The sequence below is a fragment of the Rhincodon typus genome, chromosome 14, assembly GCF_021869965.1.
Source record: "Rhincodon typus isolate 14 chromosome 14, sRhiTyp1.1, whole genome shotgun sequence".
NCBI classification, from domain to species: Eukaryota; Metazoa; Chordata; class Chondrichthyes; order Orectolobiformes; family Rhincodontidae; genus Rhincodon; species Rhincodon typus.
In genome coordinates, this window is record NC_063345.1 from 40202180 (window position 1) to 40225138 (window position 22959).

Here is a 22959-nt window from a genome sequence, read left to right on the forward strand (position 1 = left end):
GCCCGAAACGTCAGCCTTTCTGCTCCTATGATGCTGCTTGGCCTGCTGTGTTCATCCAGCTCTGCACCTTGTTGTTTCGGATTCTCCAGCATCTGCAGTTCCTACTATCTCTGATCCAAGCTAATATTTCAGTCTGTGAAGTCAAACAACTTAATGGTCTGTGTCAAACTGCAGCTCAACATCGCACCATCATTGGAGAGATTCAAGATCCATGTGTGAAAGAAATGAACGTCTGATTCAGATCTTGGGTCATCAGGGCTGGATGCTATTCCTGCACCTTTGGATAATGCAATCACACAAGTCTGTGGCTAAAGCAATGTGAGTCAACATCTGTAAAGCTCCAATAATCCCAATGCATCCAAGAACGTATTCCCAGCGCGTGCATACTCATCAAAGTATCATACCCGACGCGGATGAAAGCAATGCTGATGGTCGGGGACTATCTTGATTTTCCAGCCTTGACATTTTTCAGCTGGAATAGCAAAATAAGCTGAAAAAGAGTTTCCTTTAGAGCTGTTCAACAATGTCCCTTTTACAACATTCATTAGAATCTGAACGTTATATCGAATGCTGATGTAAATATGACCTTCAGAGAGAAAAATGAAAGGAAAATTGAATGGTTAGTTTCAAATATCAAAAAGGACTATGCAGTAAATGTGAAGAAAGTCTGTATTACATTGCTTTACTTCCCACATACCGCTCAGAATGAATGAACAATGCTATTCCTGAACAAGTTCCCAACAGAACTGCGCGCACGCACACGCACTCAATCTCTGTCCCCAGCTCTCTCTCTCTCTCTCTCGCTCTGTGTGTATGTGTCTTCCTCGCTCGCTCCCTCTGTGCCTGTGCCTCTCGATCCGGAAGCCTTGCAATACAATTATATTATTCAGTTGAGTAGCTTCTAAATTATTTTCCAGTCAATATGGGATTTTTGGATAGCATATTAGAGTTTGAAAATTAAATGTTTTGATCGTTTGAGTACTGCTTGATCCAGTTTGAGTGAATAGATACGTGAGAAATTGTCACCGTAGGAACCCGTTTTATGCATCATTTGCCACTATTGTTGGAGTGGTGCTGCAGTGTAACTTTTGAAATTGCAAAACATTCAGTACATATAAGACAATCCATCCATTACTCTGTACAGTTGAGGGTACAGCAGATAGGATATCTTGCAGTCCTGTTTCCAGCCAGATCTATTGAAAGTTGACTAATCCAGTGGAGCAAATATGCTTAAATTTATATTTATTGGATGTAAAAGAGCAAAGAGACTCTGATAGATGAGTGAGAAGGTGCGGGTTCAAGTTTCATTCCAGGATCTGAGGACAACAATTTACTTGAGGAAGCGAATGAACAATTGAATCTTTTAGATAAAATATTAATTTGAAGACCTGTTTCTATCCCCTCACGTAGATGTAAAAGATCCCACGGCACTATTTCAAAGAAGAGCCAGGGGGGTTAAACCCATTGTTATGGTTAAAATTTATCCCTCAACTAGTGTAATAAAACAGAGTAGCCAATTATTATTAGATTAGAATTTGTGGGAGCTTATTGTGTGCAAGTTGGCTGCTCAATTTCCTGTATTACAACTGTTCTATGCTTTAAAATTTATTGGCTGTAAAGCGCTTAGAAACATCAGGTGGTCATGAGAGATACTAAATGAATGCAAAACATTTTTCTTTTTCAAAACTGAGCTTAATTCCTAAACTTCACATTGTGAAAGCTGTGTGAGATTTAGTCACACATCTCGTGCATTAAGTCAGTGGCTGCTTTGAAACCGTAACCCATCTCCATATTTCTGTTCAAAGAGTGGAAAGTACATGTGGTGCACAAGTATTACTTCTTCAGTCTTGACATAGAGAGGAATGATTCTTTTGCTTGAGAAGCAATAAGTGAACTGAAATGTATGGACCATGAGCTCAATTTCTAGAAATATCAGTCAGGGGATATATAGGGATGCTTTTCATATGCTCATGGTCTCTGAGTAACTCGCAATAATTGATGGGAAGGGTCGCCGGACCTGAAACATTAACTTATTTTTTTCTTCACAGATGTTGCCAGACCTGCTGAGCTTTTTCCAGCAACTTTGTTTTTGTTCCTGATTTACAGCATCCGCAGTTCTTTCGGTTTTTAGTTGATGTGTGGGCTCCACTATACAGTTAGAAATCACTGACTGTGCTCTCCAAAATAAAACACCAAATCATAATTCTAGTTGTTCATCCTAACTGTGTTATAATTACTGTTATGGTCACGTAATTACAGGAAGCCAATATTTACCTTGGAGGAACACAAATATGAGCTAAAGAAATTATCTAATATTTAAGGAAATTTTAGGGAAATTGCATATGTTTTCTTTTCACTTTTGGACTTTCACCTTTTCCATCAATTTTACAGTGGCTTTTGTTTCAATAAAAATATGAGGCTAGTGCCACCCTATTTGGTTTTCTTTTCTTTTAAAATGAAAATTGTATGTGTGGATACCTAACAGTAAATTCCAAAGGGTATTGACCGTATGATTACCAAATCTCCCAACCCAGTGCTCAGGCAAATAGTAGGGACTTTATGTTGACTTTTCAGCTTTTCTTTCCTTTTTGTCTACCGCATTTGCTAAAATCTGCTCACTGTTCTTCATGCCAACTACTTAGTTGACCAAAATCTTTTTGAAGTGTCCCAATTCTTGAACTGTATTTGATTAACTATTGTAGTAACTGGGAGAATGTTAAACGCTAATGTCCATTTGAAAAAGCAATGGTCTGAAGATGCCATCCTTTTCTGTGAACTTAATCACTCTTTCAACATCCACTCAATTTGAGAACAACACTTTTTAACCCCTTTTTACTAGACTCTCCTGGCCTGTATCTTGCCTCAAACATCTGTCAGAAATGTATTTCACAATAATAAAGCAAAGTTAACTTGCTTGGGTTTCCCCTCTTAACTAGCTCAATAGCAGGTTTCCAGTAAATACAATGCCGGTACAGTTCTTCTGAACTAGTATTAATCTATTAATGTTAATTAGTGTTTTGTGGGACGCACATTCATAAGATCATAAGTAATAGTAACAGGGTAACTGCCATTCATCTTGTGTCTGCTCTGCATTCAATTAGATTACGATGGATCTGATTGTGGCTTTAATTCCACTTTCCTGCCAACTCTCCCTTCCATAACTGTCAATTCCCTTCCAGACTAAAAGTTTTGAGTCATGTTTTTTAAGCTATTTTTAGGAATCTTTGAAATAAGGGAACCCTCTTAAGGAAACACAAGTGCTGACATCCCAGCATTCCACAGAAAGTAGCAGTTTTGACTATTCCTATAACCCAAGTGATACGGTGGGGACTCATGTGCCCTTGCCATAATGGGTTTGGTGGTGGGAGGAGGCATTTAACCAGGCTGCTTGGGACCCTGCTAACTTCATACCTCCACCCGGATTAACTCTCTCACAGGATGGCCTTTGTCACCTCCCCTGCCTTCCTGTAACATTCTGAAGCTCTCGAGTGAGAAATTGAAGGCCTTCTCTATTATAACCTTCCCCGCTAAGCCCTGCACTTATCATGAAGAACCCAACTGGATGGTCCAAGCAGCTGGATTGTACTTTATAGACATCAGAATCACCAGAGCTCACATTCTGTAACATACCTAGAATATGCCTAGCTAAGATAAGTAAAGATTTGAATCGAAGAACTTTCTTGTCTAAGTGTCACACCACATGTTACACTTAACCAGACAGTGCTGGACAAAATCATCACCCCTTTAGGTTTCACGTAGGAACAATAACTTGTCCTTCCCACAACTGAATGTCTCTTAATTTTCTCCAAAGGTGGACTACTTTGATTCTTCCTTGTTTGCAAACTGGTCTCTATATTCCGTGAATTTAATTATTACTTTTTTACCACAAAGGGTGGTGTAAAATCTAACATACAGTAATTTCTTTAAGATAGCAGGAACTGCAAATGCTGGAGCCAGAGTCAAGACAGTGTGGAGCTGGAGGAGCACAGCAGGTCAGGCAGCATCAGAGGAGCAGGAGAGTCAATGTTTCGGGTCAGGACCCTTCATCAGGACTGAGCGGGGAGAAGGGAGATGGGCAATAAATAGGAGGAGGAGGGGTGGGGCTGGAGGAAGGGAGGTGGAATGGTGGTAATTGGATGCAGTTTGGGGTAGTGGGATTGGTCAGTGAGAAGGGCCCCTCCCCAGTCCTGATGAAGGGTCCCGACCCGAAACAATCACTCTCCTGCTGTGTTCCTCCAGCTCCACATTGTACTTACTTTCTTTAACATTTGTATGATTTCATTACAAAAAATTATGAGAGAAAGCATGAAACTTATTTCCACTCCCACAGAAGAATCCACTTGGCCAACTCTTTTGTTTTCCAGTTGACCTTGAATTGAACAATGAGAGTGTAGGTTGATAACCAATATAACCAATACATCATCAATGAAATAAAACAGGATAATCCGCTAATGTATCATATTGATGAATGCCAGTTTGTTACCATTATTAACCTAGGAGTCAACTATCTCAGGAAATTATTTCAATCTCATCAAATGGTTCAGCAATTGACAGCATCATGGGTACCAAATATATCCCAGATTGAATCAGTTGCCTGCATTAAGCCAACTGGCCTCTGCCAAGGCAACTGTTTGAATGTTACAATTATTTTTAATGTTCCTTGTCTGCAGATAAGAGAATATTTAGCTGGAGTCCTGATCCAGTTCAAGTAGTCTGTGCTGGAAAATGTACACTTGCCCTTCCACCCTAAATTGAATAATTCACTCTCAATCCCAGCTGACAAATGGCTATTTGAGCAAAATGCCAACAGGTACCTGGTGCCTATGGAATTTTACACCAGCAGCAAGACTTCACCATCCCAACATCGACTCAGATAGCTCAGAGCCACCTCCCAGAGCAAGCAAAACCCCTGACACACCTGTTTGATATCTGTCAGCCTCGGCTCCGATTGGACCAGGTTAACAGCCCCAGTCGGGGGAACTCTTTTTCTGAGGTCCACCTAGCTGATCTCTGTCCAATCACTACATCCCTCCCTCTCTAAGTCCAGGGTCATAAGCCCATTCTTTTTCCAGTAGCCTCTTCTGGGGCATTTTTGCACCAAGTCCAGTTCCTCTGACTCCATCTCAGATTTTGGTGCTGTGTACTGGACCATAGTCCACCATAGCGCTTGGAGCAGCTCAAAAAAAAATCATCATCTTTAGACAGTAACATATGATATCTACAGGGTCCATCTCGTCCTCAGATGTTTTCTCGATGCTAGGCAGAGGGGGAGAACCTACAGGTTCTGACAGCCTTGCCGGATGTTCTGAGGGGCCGGTTATATTTTTATGCTGCCCTATTTGTGAGGTTGCAGTTTTCACATTGTCCACGTGCTTGTTCAGGACCACCTTTTGTACTCAATCTTTGAACATCACAGGACCTGACCTTGCGTCAACCATGCCTCTTAACCATACAGGGCCATTCGTGTGGTTTTGACACCAAACTTCATCACCAGAAGTAAACTGCCTCTCTTGCTTAGAGGAGTTTTGTGTCCGGTATTGTTGTTACTGATGCTGTTTCACCTCACCAAACCACCCCCCAACCCCTGGTCTGGGAAAATCCAATATAAGTTGGTGTGGAGTCTCCTCCCCATTAAAATCTCTGCTGGAGCTGTTCCTGTGGTTGTGAGAGGGGTGGTCTATAATCAAACAGAAACCAGGACAGTTTGGTATTGAGTGAAGCTGTAGACTGTTTCTTTAAGTCTACAAAGTGTAGACTGCTCTATCTGCCAGACTATTGCACAATGGATGGTATGGAACTGCCTTTACATGTTGAATGCCATTTGACTTCAGGAAATACTCGAATTCCCTGCTGGTAAATGATGGCCTGTTGTCTGTAACTGACCACCTCTGGGAGTCTTCAAATGATACTGACAGCTGCTTAATCATTGTCCCTGTGTTTGATGAATGAACTCTATGCATGTCCAATCACTTTGAATAGGTGTCCACAATGACTAAGAACATAGTCCATGAAGAGTCCAGGGTCTACCCAGCCATTCCCACGAACGTGGGGCTGCTGCCGCTGGTGGTAATTTTTGTGCTTGTTGGCACTCTGGGCATTGCCCCACCAACATGGCTATGTCGGTATCTAATCCTGGTCACTAGACATAACATCCCACCAACATCTTCATTTTGGAAACCCCTGGTGGAGTTCCACCAGTATCTGGTGGTGACCTTTGCTCAGGACAATCATTCTTGCTCCCCACAATAATATGCCATCCTCTATGGTGGTCTGGTCTGTTCGGGTCCAGAAAGGTTTCAGGCCTGGTTGTGATGGCCCTTCTGTTTCCCCCATTACCGCCAGCTTGGGATCTTTATGTCCACAATCTGATATTGTCAGTGGTGATCGGAAAGGTATCCAGAAAGTTTAAAATCAGGACGGACCCTTCCAGTGGCGACGACACCACCAATAGTGTATCTGTCAATGGGAGGCGGCTTAGGGGATCTGCATTAGCCACTCAGCCTCCTGGATGGTGTTCCAACAGGTAATGGTATGCACTGAGAATAACGGCCCACTGCTGCATTCAACCTGCAGCTATAGGTGTCCTCTAAGCAGCCCTAGCAGGAGTTTGTGGTCTGTTATTATTACAAATTTACATCCGTAAGATATTGGTGGACCTTTCTCACACCAAAGATGACTGCCAAACCTTCCTTCTCTATCTGGGCGTATTTTCATTAGGCATTGGCCAACATCTGCGAAACAAACACCATGGGGAATTCCTCCCCATTGGGCCAACACCATATGGGGAGGCATCACATGTCAGCACCACATCTCGCTTTGAATCGTAATGTGCAAGCACCTTAAATGACAATTGCTGCTTCTTCACTTCCCTAAAGGCTGCATCTTGGCTACAAGGCCATTTCCAAGGCTGACCCTTTCTCAATGGCAGATGTAAGGGTGTCAGGATGGAGGCCAGCTTACACATGAATTTTTAGGAATAATTCATCAACCCAAGGAAAGACCTAAGCTCCAGTGCAGACGTGGGAGATGGGGCACCTTTGATCGCTCTCACTTTATCTTCCAACAGGTATAACCTGGTCTTGGAGTGCATGAAACACAAAGTCTTCCCTTCTAAGGCATAGGCCTGCCTGGGGGAAATGTTTAAGCACTCTGTCCAAGTTCTCCAAGTACTCTTTATTGGTCTTCCCAGTTACTAGCATGTGTTCCAGCTAAATGGCAACCTGGGGTAGCCCTTTTAAAATGTTCTCCATTGTCTGCTGGAAATGGGCACAGGCTGACGATACTGCACATGGCAGTCTCGTACATTGGTACAAACCCTTATGGGTATTAATTATAGCATACTTCTGGGAATGCCTGATCACAATTGCAGGTATGCCTGGCTCACATCCAGCCTTGTGAAAGACAGCTTCTGCACCAATTTCACATCTAAGTCTTCTTTGTGAGAGATTGGATATATATCCAGCTGTGAAAAGCAGTTCACCCTTTGTTTGAAATTCCCACAAAGGCAAACCAACCTGTCTGGCTTCACAGTCATTACAACTGGTCTGCCCATTCCATAAACTGTGTACTGGGTTGATAATTCCTTCACTTTCCAGCCTCCTGATTTTTGCCTCTACTCTTGCACATAAGACAAAGGCACTGGGCGGGCCTTGCAGAATCGTGGAATTGCTTCTTGGTCAACCTGCAAGGTACCTTGGCCCCTTATATAGCCCCTAGACCTTCTTGAAAAACATCTGGGTATTTACTTAGGACTTCACTCAGGCAGTCATTTTCTAATCGAAAAATGTTAAGCCAATCAAGTTAAATCTTTCTCAACTGATTTTGCTCCATCAAGCTTCAGCCCAAGGCTTTCACTACAATCAGTGGTTACTGAACAAAATGCTTCTCATAAGAGGCTAGAACTCAAGTTGTACCCTTTACCTGTAGGGGTTCCCCAATGTACATCCTCAGTCTGGCCAAGATTTTACTCAAACTTGAGGGTTAGAGTCCAGTGCAAATTTTGGCAAAGACTGGTTCTGCAATCACTAATACAGTGGTGCTTGGTAACGATCTCCATTAGAACCATGTGACCATTTAACCATGTGTTTATTTTGATTGGCTCTGATTTGGATGTTGCTAAGCAATTTGACTATCCCAAACCAGCTGTAGATGGACTTTCCAGGGTATGCACCCTCCTGGATACCAGCCTATGAGCTCTCTCACTCAATTCAGACCCAGGAACTCTTTTGCAGTCTTGAGCCCGCATATCGGCTTCAACTACAATGGCCTGCTGGCCCAGGCCCTCAAAATTTTAACCGTTCCGTCGAGGCTTGGGGTTTTGCTGTGGGTTGACCTCAAGTCCCTCTGTTCAGGATATGTCCGGAGTGAGGCTATGCAATTGTCTTCATAAGTTGTGTCCCTCAAGCTCGGTCAGATTGGTGAGTGTGTCCACTTCTTTCGGAATACCCTGCAACTCATATGCTCCACTTGCTGCATTTTCTAATGACAGTGCCAGTTGTGGTGTCTGTTTGAAGTCCAGTTGGGCTTCAGCTAGTAGGTGCTTTTGCATGGTCGCATCATTAATCCCATGTACCAAATGGTCTCTCAACATCTCACTTCGGCTGAAACCAAAATCACATGCCTCTGCCAGTCATCTTAACCTCATCAAAAATCCCAGTATGGATTCCCCTGCTTCTCAAGCTGCTGAGTAAAACTGATAGCGTCTGAAAATTGGAGGAGGCTTGGGTAATAATATTCCTCAGCTAAAGCCATCAACTCTTAAAAGGTTTTAGTACCTGCTGTCTCTGGGAAAGTTAGGCTCCTAATAACAAAAAGCTGCGTGTCCACAAGCTGTCGGGAGAATTACTCGTTGCTTTTTGTCTGCCTCAATGTCATTTGCCACGATAAAAATAATTTATTCTTTCCACATACCAAGCCCAGTCTTTGGATGGATCAAATGAGTCAAGCTTACCAAACAGTGGCATGATGCCAGAAATGCTTGCTACAACTCAAAGATGACTGTTTGAGAGCAAATCTCTTCAGGGGCATATATTTCTCTCATTGCCACTGAAATAACTTCACAAAGGCTGGTATCCTGTCATCAAGGTGCCCTTTATTTTCACGTGCATAGTACAAGATATTGACTCAGCTAGCTCAGAGCCGGTTCCTGCAGGGAGTAGAACCCCTGCCACTCTTGTTTATATCTGTTAGCCAGGACTATCTGATTGGGCCAGGTAAACATCGCTAATCAGGGAACTCATATTCTGAGGTCCACCTTGCTGACCTCATTCCAATCACTGCAATAACATCTGTCCATAGTTCGTACTGGGAAAGTGAATAAGGAGGATAAATGAGAATGCAAAGGAGGCATTGGAGTTACAAAGGAGCATGGGATAACTATGAACAGATGATGGGCTTAGGATAAATCTTGGGAGATTAATGTGGCAAGTATTGAGTAACCTAATAGTCGTGAATAGATCATGCCTGATGCCCCAGCAAATGGGGGTGGGTATTCTAACATGTTGTTCTTGGTGTCCACCCAGCGCACAGATTTACACAGGAGGCAAGACACATTGCCAGGAAATGACCCAACTCTCAATTTCTAACACTGGTATGAAAATTTGGCCCATATGTCTCCTATAGGAAAAGAAGAGAAGATAACTGAAAAGGGAACATAACTGTTGGCTCAATGAAAACTGTACAATGCTGGGAGATGTAATTTAATTATCTTCCAATGTGGGTTTTTGTGATTACAGCCTAGCTAACACCAATGGAAAGTAATCCATTGCTTTGCACTTACATCCTCTTATTTCCAATAAAATTGCAACAGATTTTGAAGTTTGAATCGCGTATGCTCATTAATTTTAAAGATAATTCATTTGGGGCAGATCCATAGAAGTTGGAGAACTGTTCAGGGATTCTGGCAATGGGCTTAAAAGCCACTTTCATGGCCTATAATCACTTTAGTGTAAACATTTCCTGTCAAAAGGACACCATTCTGCTTTCCCTTCCTGTTTCCAACACAATTTGATCTGATTACATGCATGGTTGGAGTAGAGCTGGTGACAGGACTATTAGCAGAATTGATTCTTTATCACAGACGCTTCTCTTTTGCGAACGTGTTTCTCGAGTTCAGCAGTGTGATCCATCAGAAACTTGATTAAATAGATAGAGTATGTCTACTGTCTGAAAATATTGAGCCATTAAGCAGTGCAATGTAGTGAGGGCCCTTGCGATAAAGGCAAGCAGCTCATAATTCATCTGTCATTCTGATTAAAATTAAAGGGATACTGCCTTTATGAAAAAAGTGTTTGGTTATTTTTTTTAATTGGTGAGAGGGTTCTGTACACCACTTCAGTCATGGTGATCATCTGGTAGAATCTTTTTTGGTTAAGTGCAAGTTATATGGAGTTTTCTGGAGAGATTTTAGCAGTGAGGCTTAGCATGATTTCTCACTGTATCTTACTGAATTTCCTTCATTAACTATCTACCCTGCCCCTATTGTGTCCCTCACATCCAATTCTAAAACCATATTATCATGCGCCATTCCCTGGGCCCCTCAGTAAATATCCTGGACTTGCTGGTGCCAGTGTGCACTCTTTACAAGGCTGTTGTATACCTGGACAAGTGCTGTCAGGCAGAGTAGCCCAGCACGGTGACTGCCATTTGCCCAGGAGATGGCAGACATGGGAAATTTTAGACCCTGCTTTACAGGCAGGGCCCTGGAGGTTCTGCTAGATGGTGTGCTGCACAGACAGATGTGCTTTTGCACCAGGACCAGCAGACCAAACTAGCGTGGCCCAATGTTTCCACCCAGGAAACTGCAGTCTTAGCTGTCTGAAGGAATGCACAGCAATATGATGAGAGGGTCAATGATTTCTCCACTCTGCCCTCGTATCTTTTCGCTGATAAAGCTCACAGTCATTTTATCTCTGCCACTGTACCTACCCCTCCACCAAGGCTCATGCTCTACCACTCTCATTATTTTCTGCAACATTTTCCCTCACTCATTGTCTCCAATCCCAATCCACGACACCATTAACCCTGCATGCCCTCACTCAACGGGACATCTCCCCACCTTCATCAAAATAATGGCTGTGCCACCCACTTTCATCTCCCATGATACCCTCTGATTCCAGAAGGAAAACAGTCCTCAAATAGGGCAAAAAAAATCAAGGCAAGTGGATGGGCTGCCTGACTTTTGTCTCTTCATCCCTTATGTGGAGAACATCTTGACTCTGACCAAACTGAACAGCTAACTGACCATGTCCAAGAAGCGAGTAAGGAGGCTGTCCATCACTTACTCAGAGTGTACCTCCAGATTGACTGCTATGTCCCTTCAATTGACTGAGGACTGCTGACAGCCATAATAAGCTTCCTGCATTTATGTCTGGGCTAAATAGTACAGAACTACAGCAGCACTGTGAGTCTGGTATCTCTGGAAGAGAGGGGAATGCACAAAACAGCAAGGCAGGACAATAGAAGGTGGCAATGCTGACAGCATTGGGTGGTCTCCCAGTAAGTGACAGCCATGAGAATAAATGAATAGGCTGGAGATGCAGCCTTGTCCAGTCCATGAGTTGGGTGTGAGTCTCTGAGCACAGTGTCCTTGCTGTAGAATTACAATGATAGTTGGTAATGGAGCTGACATGTAGCATTGACCAGCAGAAGTGTGCTGTAGGTAGATATGTGAAGTTTCATGAGTGTTCTTTGAGGCTTTCAGGTGTTGAATGCCAATATCTGCAGATGTGTGTTGCATGTACCCATTGCCCATGGGAACATGCCCGGAGTTGTTAGTGCCCAGTGTCCTACATGGAGGTCATTTGGAGCAAGGCCCAAGCTAAAGTCACCAGGTATCTGCTCTGATTTCCATGTCAAGATCTTTCAACATTTAGCTTGTTCAGCACAATTTTAAAGGATAGCTGAATATTAATGAGATGAGTTATGGCATTAATAAGGTGTTTAACAAACAATAATCCCATTTAATTGGCAACACAGCTGTCTAATGAGAAATTCACCTTGCCACTTGGCAGTGCATAAAACATCCACTGATGGTGGAGTACAGCTCCTGAGCACTGGACTCGTCTGCTCTGTCTGCTTTTTGTTTTCATCTTTTTTCTTTTCTTGTTTTTTTTTTCCTGTTTTACTTGCCTTTTACAATGAAGTGTTGAGACAGCATTAGCAACGGCGAGTTATCCAGGTGCAGACCTGTGGCAGGGGAAGAGCGAGCCCAGCACGGGGGAGAGCGAGCCCTGAGGAGGCATCAGCAAGGTAGGCCCAGTGGCGAAAGATGGCACCTGAGAATAAGCAACTTCATTGGTTGGGCCTGGCACTGGCACTGGCAAAGCAGTGTCTGAAGGGCACCGCGGCAACATTGAGGTGGATCACAGTGAGAGACTCCAACGTTGTTTGGGCTAGCACAGGCAGTGGCAGAGGTGAGTCAGCCTAGGAGCAAAAGATGGCACCTGAGGATCGGCGAATATGATGTCAGCTGGGTCTGGCTAGGCGGTGGTGGTTCTGAACAGACTTAGAACTCTAATGTAAATGAACTTTCCCTTTAAACTACATCTTTTCATTCTGTTCTCATTCTTAAACTATCAAAATGGCGCCACATTGTGATGACAAATAAAAGCTTTCAACTGTGTATTTTGTATTTCTCATTGTAAAGTACATGTGACTTCCAGGCTGTGCCACCAGCAGGCACTGAAATTCTCGGTGACTGCCGAACTGATTGGTCAGCATTTTCCATTAGGGTGGGCCACAGCTGTCCTGGGAAGTGAGCCCAGTTGAAGGCCCACTGGGTGACCGCATAAGTGTCTGCTGGATACAAATCTAATGGGTTTTTCCAATTGTGATGGTGGCAAGCATTGCATCCATTCTTATGCCTGTGGAAAATTTTGCGTGTTGTAACAGAGAACTGAGTGTGGATGTTGATTGATACGGTCTTCACACTTGGATTTCATGCTATTTATTTATTTATGGTTTTCAAATATTCAAATTTTCAAGTTGCTAAGGTGTTCATGGACTTGCCATGCTGTAGCTGTTGTGGCGGGGCAAGCATTAGGAAACAACACTGATCTCAACAAAAATGTTTAAGTTTGTTAGTGATTATTTATAATGGCACAGTAATGGTTTCCTGATGTAATTCTGTTCTATTTAGTGCCTCTCTTTAGTGCTTTCTTCATAGTGGGACATTGTCTTTTTCTAGGTCATCGTCTGTAATTGAAGGCATAGAGTCAGATTTATCACTAGGATTTCAGTGAAGTGCATGATGAGTGTGTGCATCATTTTCACTATGTTTATTTCAATTGTGAAATGGCTCCAGGACTTCAAGTATGAGTATGTCCTTCCAGGCCTGGGTTGTACCTGCAGAGATTATTTGACTGTATGGATTACACCCCTCACTTTGAAGACAGTCAATTGGAATCATCAAAGAGCACAAATGCAACATCCATAACTGTCCTTGCAACATATTTTCAGGCTTTTTTTTAAAGTGATTGCAGCACGCAGTGGCTTTTTTAAAATTTGGAGCAAAAGAAAATAAACCTCTTTTGACATGGTCAAAAGAACAAAGTGCTACAAAATGTGTAAAATTAAATGTCAGACACAAAAATATCCTAAGGGGGAGTTGAACAAGGTCCTTTAATTGCCAGAAAATAAACTTCAAAGCTTCAGGACTCACATTCCCTTCAGTAACCTCTAGATCCACTGTTGCCGAAAAATGCATTGCTTGTGAACGTTAGATTTTCTTTTCTCTGCAGTCATGATGGTATATTGGATGTACCAGCTGTGTAACTGATGACAAACCATTCTTCCAGCCCATTTTCAGCCTGACTCCTTGTGTTCCAACCAAAAAGTCCTCAATTAAGGATCAGTTTAGAAGTTTGAGCTTTTTGCCACCTTTGCTACTGTTACTCCATCTTAGCTAGTTTTCAAAATTGGCATGAATATAGTCTACAATACACAATATGGCTTCCTTTATTTTGTATTTACCCACTTTATTCTGTATGATGGCCCCACAGTATTTTTAATATGCAAGGGGTATTGAATTGAATATTCAAGAGTTGAATATGAATTCTAAGTCAATTGTATGGAAGATCCTCTTTACAACTTCTCAGTGGATTGTGAGACTTCAAACTCTCTTCCTCAAGGGAAATGGAATATTGGCTTTCATTTCAAAAGGAATGGAGTATAAAAATGAAGGTCTTGCTAAAACTACACAGGAAACTAGTTAGACCACGTCTAGAATATAGTGAACAGTTTTTTGGCTTCTATATTTAAGGAAAGATAGACTGGTATTGGAGGCAGTCCAAAGATGGTGCATTAAGTTAGTCCCAGACATGGAAGGATTCCCTTGTGAGAAGAGATTGAGTAGATTGGGCCTGTACTCACTGAAATTTAGACGAATGAGAGGCAACCTTAATGGACCATATAAGATTCTTTAGGGAGGCTTGACTGGGTAGGTGTGGAGAGGTTGTTTCTCCTTGGGAGAGAGCTAAGACCAGAGCATGATCTCAAAATAAGGGGTCACCATTTAGGGCAGTGAAGAGAAAATTTCTGTCTTGATCTGTGGATGTCTTTAACGAAGAGGGTTGTAGAGACTAGGCGGTTAAATATATTCAAGACTGATATTTAGTTAGTAGGAGAATCAGGGGTTACATGGAAAAGGCAGGAAAGGGCAGTTGAGGATTGTCAGCATGATTGAATGTGAAGAGCAAACCTGATGGGCTGAATGGCTTACTTCTCCAAGGTCTTATAAGAGGTAGTAGACTTTGATTATTTTTAAGGAGATAGATTTTTAATATCAAAGGGAGTGAAAGGTGAGAGTTGAGAATGGGGAGGAATTAGATCAGCCATGATCTTTCAGAAGGCCGGAGCAGACTCAAAGGCCCAATTGACCTTCCTGTGCTCCTAATTCATATGTTCATGCGTTTCCTTTCCTGACTGACCATGGGCTATCCTTAATGTCAAAAAGTCCAGAGTATCTATAATTTAAGAGAATATGCATTTATATTGCATCTTTCATGTCTTCAGAACATCCTAAATGCTACACCATGAGTTAAATGCTTTTTGAAGCAGAGCCATTATGTAATATAAACAAATGTGTCAGATGAGGTACTCGGATTTCAAAAATAACAATGACAGTAATGACCAAATGATTTGGCTTTGATTGAAGATCAGTGTTGAGCAGGATACAAGAAAAACTATTGGCCTTTTATGATAGTGTCCCTGCTTCTGGGCCAAAAGGTCCAGGTTTAAGTCCCACCAACTCCAGATATGTGTCATAACATGTCTGGTAGAGGTTGTTTAAAAATACCTTCAAGGAAATATTGCCTTGGTAAATTTGAAAATAGTTTTGCTGACAGTTTCTCAGGATGCCACTGCCTTTTCAAGTAGATTGCCTCATCATTAGATTCCCTTTTTAAGAAGCATTTGAGTTAACTGCAACATCAGCACATCTGACCTGCAGTTTTTTCATCATTTGTTGCTGGTATCACAAAGGGACCCTCTTGAAAATTACTGCATGAAATAGAGTAAAAGAGCAAGTGCAGTTCTGCTCATTAGCCCTAAATGTTTGTGGCATTTCAGCTTTGAATGTTAATTCAGTTTCCTCATCCTGTTTGTGTTGATCCTCCTTGTCAGTTTCCTGAATCATGCCACCAGACCTGAATGTTTAAAAGCACTTCAGAAAGAGACAGACAGCAAAAACAAAGGATATTAATGCAAAGTCACTAGGACAGATGAATGGGTCACTATCTCGCTGCTGTTTGTGGAAGTTTACTTGCACAAATGATCACTACCTTTCATAACAATGACTATCATTCAAAAGTATTTAATGGGCTGTAAAATTCCTGCGGGATCATGTAATATTTGTTGCAATCTATGTTATTTATTTTTAAATCAAAGTTGGATTAAGAACAATTTTATAAGTACAGTGTAGTTGAAAGAGCTTTTATTTTCCTTTTTGGAATAATAGAACCAGGAATGATTTATTTTCCTTCTCCAGGATGAGTGTGAGATGGCAGAGGCGAAGAGGGGGATGAAGTGTTTATTCACAGCTCTCCAACCAGCATGAAGAAGACCAGGCATCAATGGACAAACTAATCTTTTGTTTTCTGTCAGTTTTTATGTTTATATATCATAGAAATGAGCTGACTATACACGCATGTCATTTACTCATCACCTTGAATGCTTATAAACATTCAAAGGAAAACATTTCCAAAAGAATTTTTGTGAAAATAACTCTTTTTGAAAAGCTACCAGTTGGAAAATTTTGCTTTTGAAGACAAGTGGGGCAGATATTTATCTTGAGCAGTTGTTTAAAACAAGTAGGTACAGATCAGCTGCCCAGTACATACAACACCTGAAATTTGACTCCATTGACTGCAACCAAGCTAATTGTCTCACAAATATGTGCACAACTGACAGCCAACCTAATGTCATCCATTATGTGCCCATTCTTGAAATGAATTTCTGTGTTTTAAGGTTTATATTTTTATTTATTTTATTTTCTTCTACCAGCAGCAGTTTGTTAATACTTGAGATGTCTTGGTGAGTGTCAATATCATCATGTCACTTTCTACATGTAACTGTAGATGATCCAGCTGCTCTTCCTTCCAAAATATGAGGGTAACATAAACCTTGGCCATCATTCTGAGGGTGTTGCTGACTCTCTCTAAAGTGCTTCCCTGTTCAGAATGAGAACAGTAGCATCAAAGTGGACATTCTTGTCAATTAATGTTTGCAAGGAGTATAAGAGCCTACACAAGTAACCAATGGAGAATGTAGATTCACAGGAGCAGCTTTTTGATTTCTGAATTATTCTGTCTTTTCCTGAAGTTGCTGTCAGTTTTAGTAGAATAACAGCAATGAATACTGACAGTTTCACCATTATTCCCACAGGACAATCTGAGTCTACAGATATTGTATGGGGGTGCACATTCAGAATTTGGTATGTCAAGTTAGTTTTCAACTGCCAAATGTTGCAAAAGAAACCAGAAAGCAACGTTGAGGAATGGAAATGTGTGGCAGATTCATATTGTGCATTCTTTTGCCAATTAATTTCTGGAAGCTATCTGCTTAGAATGGGTCTCGGAGAATCCTATTCTTCCCTAGTCAGGAAAGTCTGAATCACGTAGGGTGCTAATATGTTCATTGAGAATTCGGGGGCTGTCCTGGCCAAGTGGATGTTCAACTTTCCTGCATTTAAATACCATCCACCAATACAAATGGAATAAGCTGCTGTCATATATTGTCGATTAATTCCAAAATTCAGTGAATGATAATCAGAAGTTAGTTGTCAACTGAGTACTATTCAAATCCAGGAATGAGGTGAGTGAGCCTGGCAGGGAAAACCTCACCAGGCAACTCAGTGTTTCAGAATGCCAACGTCCTTGCTGCAGGACAGAGTGCTTAGCTCAATACAGTTGTGATAACAACTTCCTTGTGCGTCCAAGGTGAAGCAATGTCATGCTTTGTGTAAATAGAGTCCAAATCACTGGCAAACACAATGAACTTGAAATTCAACTGATAAGCATTCATTAAAACCATGCCACACCTTCAATTAATGAATAACTTGTCAAATTCATGTCAGTTTCATTTAATTCAGAATCAACCATCCGCTGAAAGAGCTTAAGCTGAAATTGAAACAGAACCACATGTTTAAAATAAAAATTCTAAACAAATATACCACTTCTAAGAGGAATTGACTTTGCTTATATCAGAATAGCAATGTGTGGTATTGTTGTCTTCTGGCAGTGTGTTTAATTATGAGACTGTTTTGCTCTTACTGTCATTAAGAACTGTAACTTGAATTCAGTTCAACATGTCAAAGTCAATCAAAAACAAAAATATTCATTTTATAACTTGCAATAAATCTGCACTTAAGCCAACTTCCCCATCTCCTTCATTTTGGTCTGTTTGTAACATTAACATTCTGAGCCCAAAAAGATCGTGCAAGAGTATATGGTTAGGTCAGTTTTGCCTTCTCGTTTTAAGGATCCAGGATGGGAAATGACTGTTTTATATTTCTTCACAAACTTATTCAGGCATATTTTGAGAGTTAAGAAGCTGGAAACTCTTGAACCAACTATTGTAGAACATTTGCACAGGAATAAATACACTGCATCACTGAGTGATGCAATGGGACTTGTCACTTTTAATATGTCTTGATTAGTCACCTATTTTTGACTAGATTGTTTGGAAATTGACAAACACAGACAGGATAAACTTGGCTATTGGTGTCAATAAAGAATATCTGTCCACTTAATACACCTTTTTATGATAAGATTTTCAATAATTTTCATCTGCAACTAAAGAAGAAAACTCAATGACCTCAGCCTAGCTTTTCTCTATCTCCACCCCTGCCAATTGTTGTCAAAGCAAATGAAGGTAGTTTACAATTGCTGAGTTTAGTGTTGGCATTTAGTATAGCCTTTAGCTTGGTTACAATGGGAGATATCCAGAGGGGATCAAGTGCTTCCTTGCAAGAATGGAATTAAAATCATGGAACAATCTGTTTTCCAGCAGCAGATGTTTGCTATTCAAAAGATTGGGAATAGTTCTTTTGTTCCTTTGATCTCAAAATATGCATAGAATGGGAAGATGAACAAGAAAATATCTTATCTTGATAGTCTCAATGAAGAAAGTAACTCAATTTGATTAATTAGAGTGCTATTCTTTTGACAATAGTTTTGGACCAATGCCTTAGATTTGATCATGGACCATGTCACATCTGCCAACATGTGCATTGTTTGGTAATCTCTATATTATACAAACAGAACGCTAGAGAGATTTGGACTTTCTCTAATTCTTCACTTTGATTTGATAAGTGAACTGCAATCAAGAACACATAAATGGCAGAAAAATGGAATCATGACACCATGACATTGTATATCCAAAACCACAATGCAGCCCCTAAGACTTTTCTATAATCACATTTTGCAACCAGGCCAGGAAGAAAAACCTTGTGCTGAAATTTGACAGACACAAACAGCAATGGAACCAGCCTGGCCCCAAAAGCTAGTTCCAGAAATAATGATTTTGAGGTAACTGAGTCACAGTATCCAACTAGATTGTTTAATCCACTCATCTTTTCCAGAAATGTGTTCTAAAATATTTAGCATCTGGTTGGAGTGAAGGCAGAGCAAAGACATAAAGATAGCAGAGAAAGAATGTTTCATTAATTGGTAGCAGGCTCACCTGAGAATCAGAATGCTGGGGATGTTGAAGTGTCACTCTGAGACTTGAGCTCAAAAAACTCGGTTGACACTGCAGAATTGGAGGTGTCCTTTTTTCAGATGAAACTTTGAACCAAAATTCACTCCTCTCTCTAATATAAAAGATCCCATGCCGCTATTTTAAAGAGCAATACGGTAATCCCTGATATTCCTGGTCAGTATACATAGCTTAACTAACATCACTAGACAATAGATTACATGGTCATTATCACATTGCTCTTACTGAGAATTGGATCTGTGCAATTTGACTTTGACTTTACCTAGACTACATGATGACTAGACTTCAAATGTATTTAATTGGCATTAAAACACTTTGGGGCATTCTGAAATGTGTGAAATCCATGATATAAACACAAATTACAAGGGTTTTATTGTGTCGTGGTAATGTCCCTTCCTTTGAGCCAGAAGGTCTGGGTTCAACTCCTACTTGTCCCGGAAGTGTGTCATAATATCTCTGAATAGGTTGAATAAAATGGCTACAAACTCATCTGCATGAGAGCTGTATAATCTGAGTGTGATGTGTAACTGGAAAAGCATTAAACCTGAGTTTTATAATGAGTACATGGTAAAGTGTCTTAAATTCATCCTTAAAATAAGGATGATAGTGAGAAATATTGTAACAGACTTTCTCTTGTGTGGGTAGACAAATAGTTTTCATTTGTATAATAATTTATTTTAAGATTCAGATGCAATTGTTCTATTCTCTGTAACAAAAATTGTAATATTCTAGTGTGTTACATCACCTATTTTTGTTTTATTTGTTACTGTTTGTGTAATACGTCATTATTATTCTCTGTCCAAGACATGATACATATTGACTTGGGCCTCTGCATGGAACATGTATATCATTGTCCTATCTTGCGTTTCGTAGCTACAATCCAAGAATATGTTCTGACGTGTGTTATCCTTTGCGTAACTGCTTATCCAGTCATAATCCTGTATGATCTGTAATGGGCTCACAAGTTGCCCGGTGACAACTTTCTTAAATTCTATTAGGAATTTTCTCATTAAAAGCTGCTTTGAACAACGCTGTGCTAGAAAAAAACACTCTAATGAGGTTGTCACATGAGTTAACACCACCGCCCCTCCCTACCCGAAAATGTATTTTATTGTTAGCATAATAATTGTGAAATTAAAAATAGCTCAATATTAATGTCCAACCTCGGGTGCTCATTAAGGCCATCTTGTGCAATACTAGAGTCATAGAATGGTCAAAATACAGAAAGAGACCGTGAGGTCTGTCTGTCTGTCTGCGCTGGCCCGCTATAGGAGCAGTTCGTAAACAACTGTATCATGCCTTAAGTCACCCCTGTAGGACAGGATTACTAAGAAGAATATATTAGAACGGGAAGGAAAACATTTATTAGGCTCAACCAAGGAGCTACTTCCATCTTGTTTCAATGCAGCGTACAGAATGATGACAGATAAAGTGCTAATTTGGGTCAGGGTTTCAATTATTCGGTTTTGGAGCTTTGTCTGAACTTGACAACCTACCATAGATTGACACTAGTGTAGTACTGGAATAGTGCTATACTGTCAAAAATATTGTCTCTGGAATGAGACTTTAAACTGAGTTCTATCTGTATAAGTTATTGTAAACGATCCCATAACACTCATTGAAGAACAACGGGAAGTTCACTCGATTTCCTGGTCAGCGTATGTCCCTCAATCAGTATGACTAAAAAGTTGCCTAAATTCTACGTTTTCTACATCAGCACAACGACAGTACTGAACAGCAATTTAGAACAGTTTTGGAAGCTCGATTCATTTGGGAGCTTGTCTCACGCTTGCGAAGCAGTTGTCAGTTGCAGTAATAATCTCTTGTTTTGTCACCTAGAACATTTTGTTTTAACCATGCTTTTATGTTCGATTTCACCATATTCTCCCCCGACCACAGTACTCTGTCCTGGAGCACGTTCGTGTGGGGCACCTGTGTTAAACTTTACTGTCTTGGCTCTTTCTTATGGATCAGCAGAGACTTCCATCATTTTAGCTGGGAGGGCTTGGGGGCTGTGGGAGCGGATATGTGTGCATCACAGTTGAGTTAGATACCTTGCCCACCTTCTGTACAATAATACATCGTTCGCGCCAGACGTCACAATGAACGTGTACTGTAGCAGGGAACCTGATCGATTTTCCTGCATCATTCAAAGACCTTTAGGGAGGTTTTAGTGGTACTTGCTGGTAGACGGAGATAACTGAAAACTGGCTGAGAATGGAGCCCAGATTTTATTTTTGATCCATTGTATGCTGAAGATTACCATTTTATCCACCAGGGCACTCACTACCTTTCCCACCCCTCCCCCAGTCATCCTCCGCAGTAAATGAATAAGAACCAAAATTCCACAGCACTGCGAGATTTTAAATTGTCAGGAGTTGTAGCTATCTATAAAGAAATCAGCTGTTTTCAAAGTCCTGGGAATAAAAACGGGGAACAATGAGCCTTCTGCAGTATCCCTAGCCACGTAGTCACGGGTCAATTATATTAACGACAAGAGGCGGTAGTTACAGTCACTAACAAGTGTTTTATTGTAGCTTTTCAATCATTTTACAGGAGTGACGATCAAGGAAATAGCCCCTCTCAGCATGGTCTAGTGCGCCAGAAAATCATGCAGCTCGCTGTCTCTCTCTCTCTCCCTCTTTGTGGCAGTGAGGTAAAGTGGGAGGAGTTGCTTTCCTGCAATTGTATCGCTTCAGAAGTTAGATATTCGGATTCTAGCTCTCAGTGTGTTGCTGTCAGGACTCGGCGCGGCTGCTTCGCTGCTCTCACCTCCTTTTCCCCATTCTTCTGCTTTGGCGGTGTTTAACGTGGTTCTACTTCTCCAAGATGACAGGATTGTCAGCCGTATACCAGAGTCAGCTGGTAAGTATCCCCTCCCACCAGGGTCTTCTTGGGTACCGGATTTAATTCCCGTTTACGCATCAGTCTCTTTATTTTAGAGTGGCTGAGAAACCGAGAGAAGGAGACTTGCGACTGAACCGAGGTAGCCTGAGCTCAGCTTTTTTTTTTGTTTTTTTTTAATATAAAAAGACTACCTTCCCTTTGTAGCCAAGAACCTGTCATGCTCTCAGTTCGATCTTGGTCCCTGGATAAATTTGCATATTGCAATTTACATGCCTCTTCATTCAGAAGTGTTTTCAGTTTGTATATATATAGTTGTGGTTTGACAGATTACTTAAATAACACAGTTCCTACGTGTGTAAGTGCAGTAGTGTTGAATGAAAATAGAGCAAGAGACTCCGGTTTGGATAAAAATGCATATCTTAGTTTTAGAATAATTTTACACATCATTTTGCTACAGAAAGAACGTGGTAATCTGTGATAAATCAAGTGATCAAGTCCGTGTCCTGATTAGAAACGAAGATGTAGCACCTTAAGTTAGGCGTGTTGTTTTTATTGTTGTTTGTTCCTCGTGTTATAATTAAGCTACACACAATAGAACTCAAGGGAACTGTATGACTTCAACTATTTAATCGGATTTATTTTGCTTGGTTAACTGAATCACTTCTGTGTTAGATATCTGTTTTTTTGTTTTGAAGATTCAGATTCTTAAAATGCGTCTGTTTGCCTGTTTCACGATCTCCGGGTCGTATGATTGCTTGTAAAATGACCGATCTGAAAATGTGTCTGAGGGCGGTGGGTTGTGTGGAGAGTGTCTAGATATGAAGATTCATTGTAAGAAAGTTCGTGTTATAAAATCGTTCTTCTAGAAGCAAAAGTTTGTAAATTTGAATCACTTGC

General features: G+C 41.0%; 1 protein-coding gene across 5 annotated transcripts in view; it reads left to right on the top strand.

Moving 5' to 3' along the window:
* mid2 (midline 2) overlaps nt 1-22959 on the top strand; it is a 220743-nt gene that overhangs the window by 69334 nt on the left and 128450 nt on the right. For 2 of the 5 annotated variants that reach the window (XM_048605342.1, XM_048605348.1), the window contains exon 1: nt 21872-22080. The exons of 1 other annotated variant lie outside the window; for it this stretch is intronic. The gene's annotated coding sequence lies outside the window, so the exon portion shown is untranslated. Of the gene's footprint in view, nt 1-21871; nt 22081-22178; nt 22202-22959 lie in introns of those variants that run through there. 2 more of the 5 variants (XM_048605344.1, XM_048605347.1) reach the window with 2 other exon arrangements.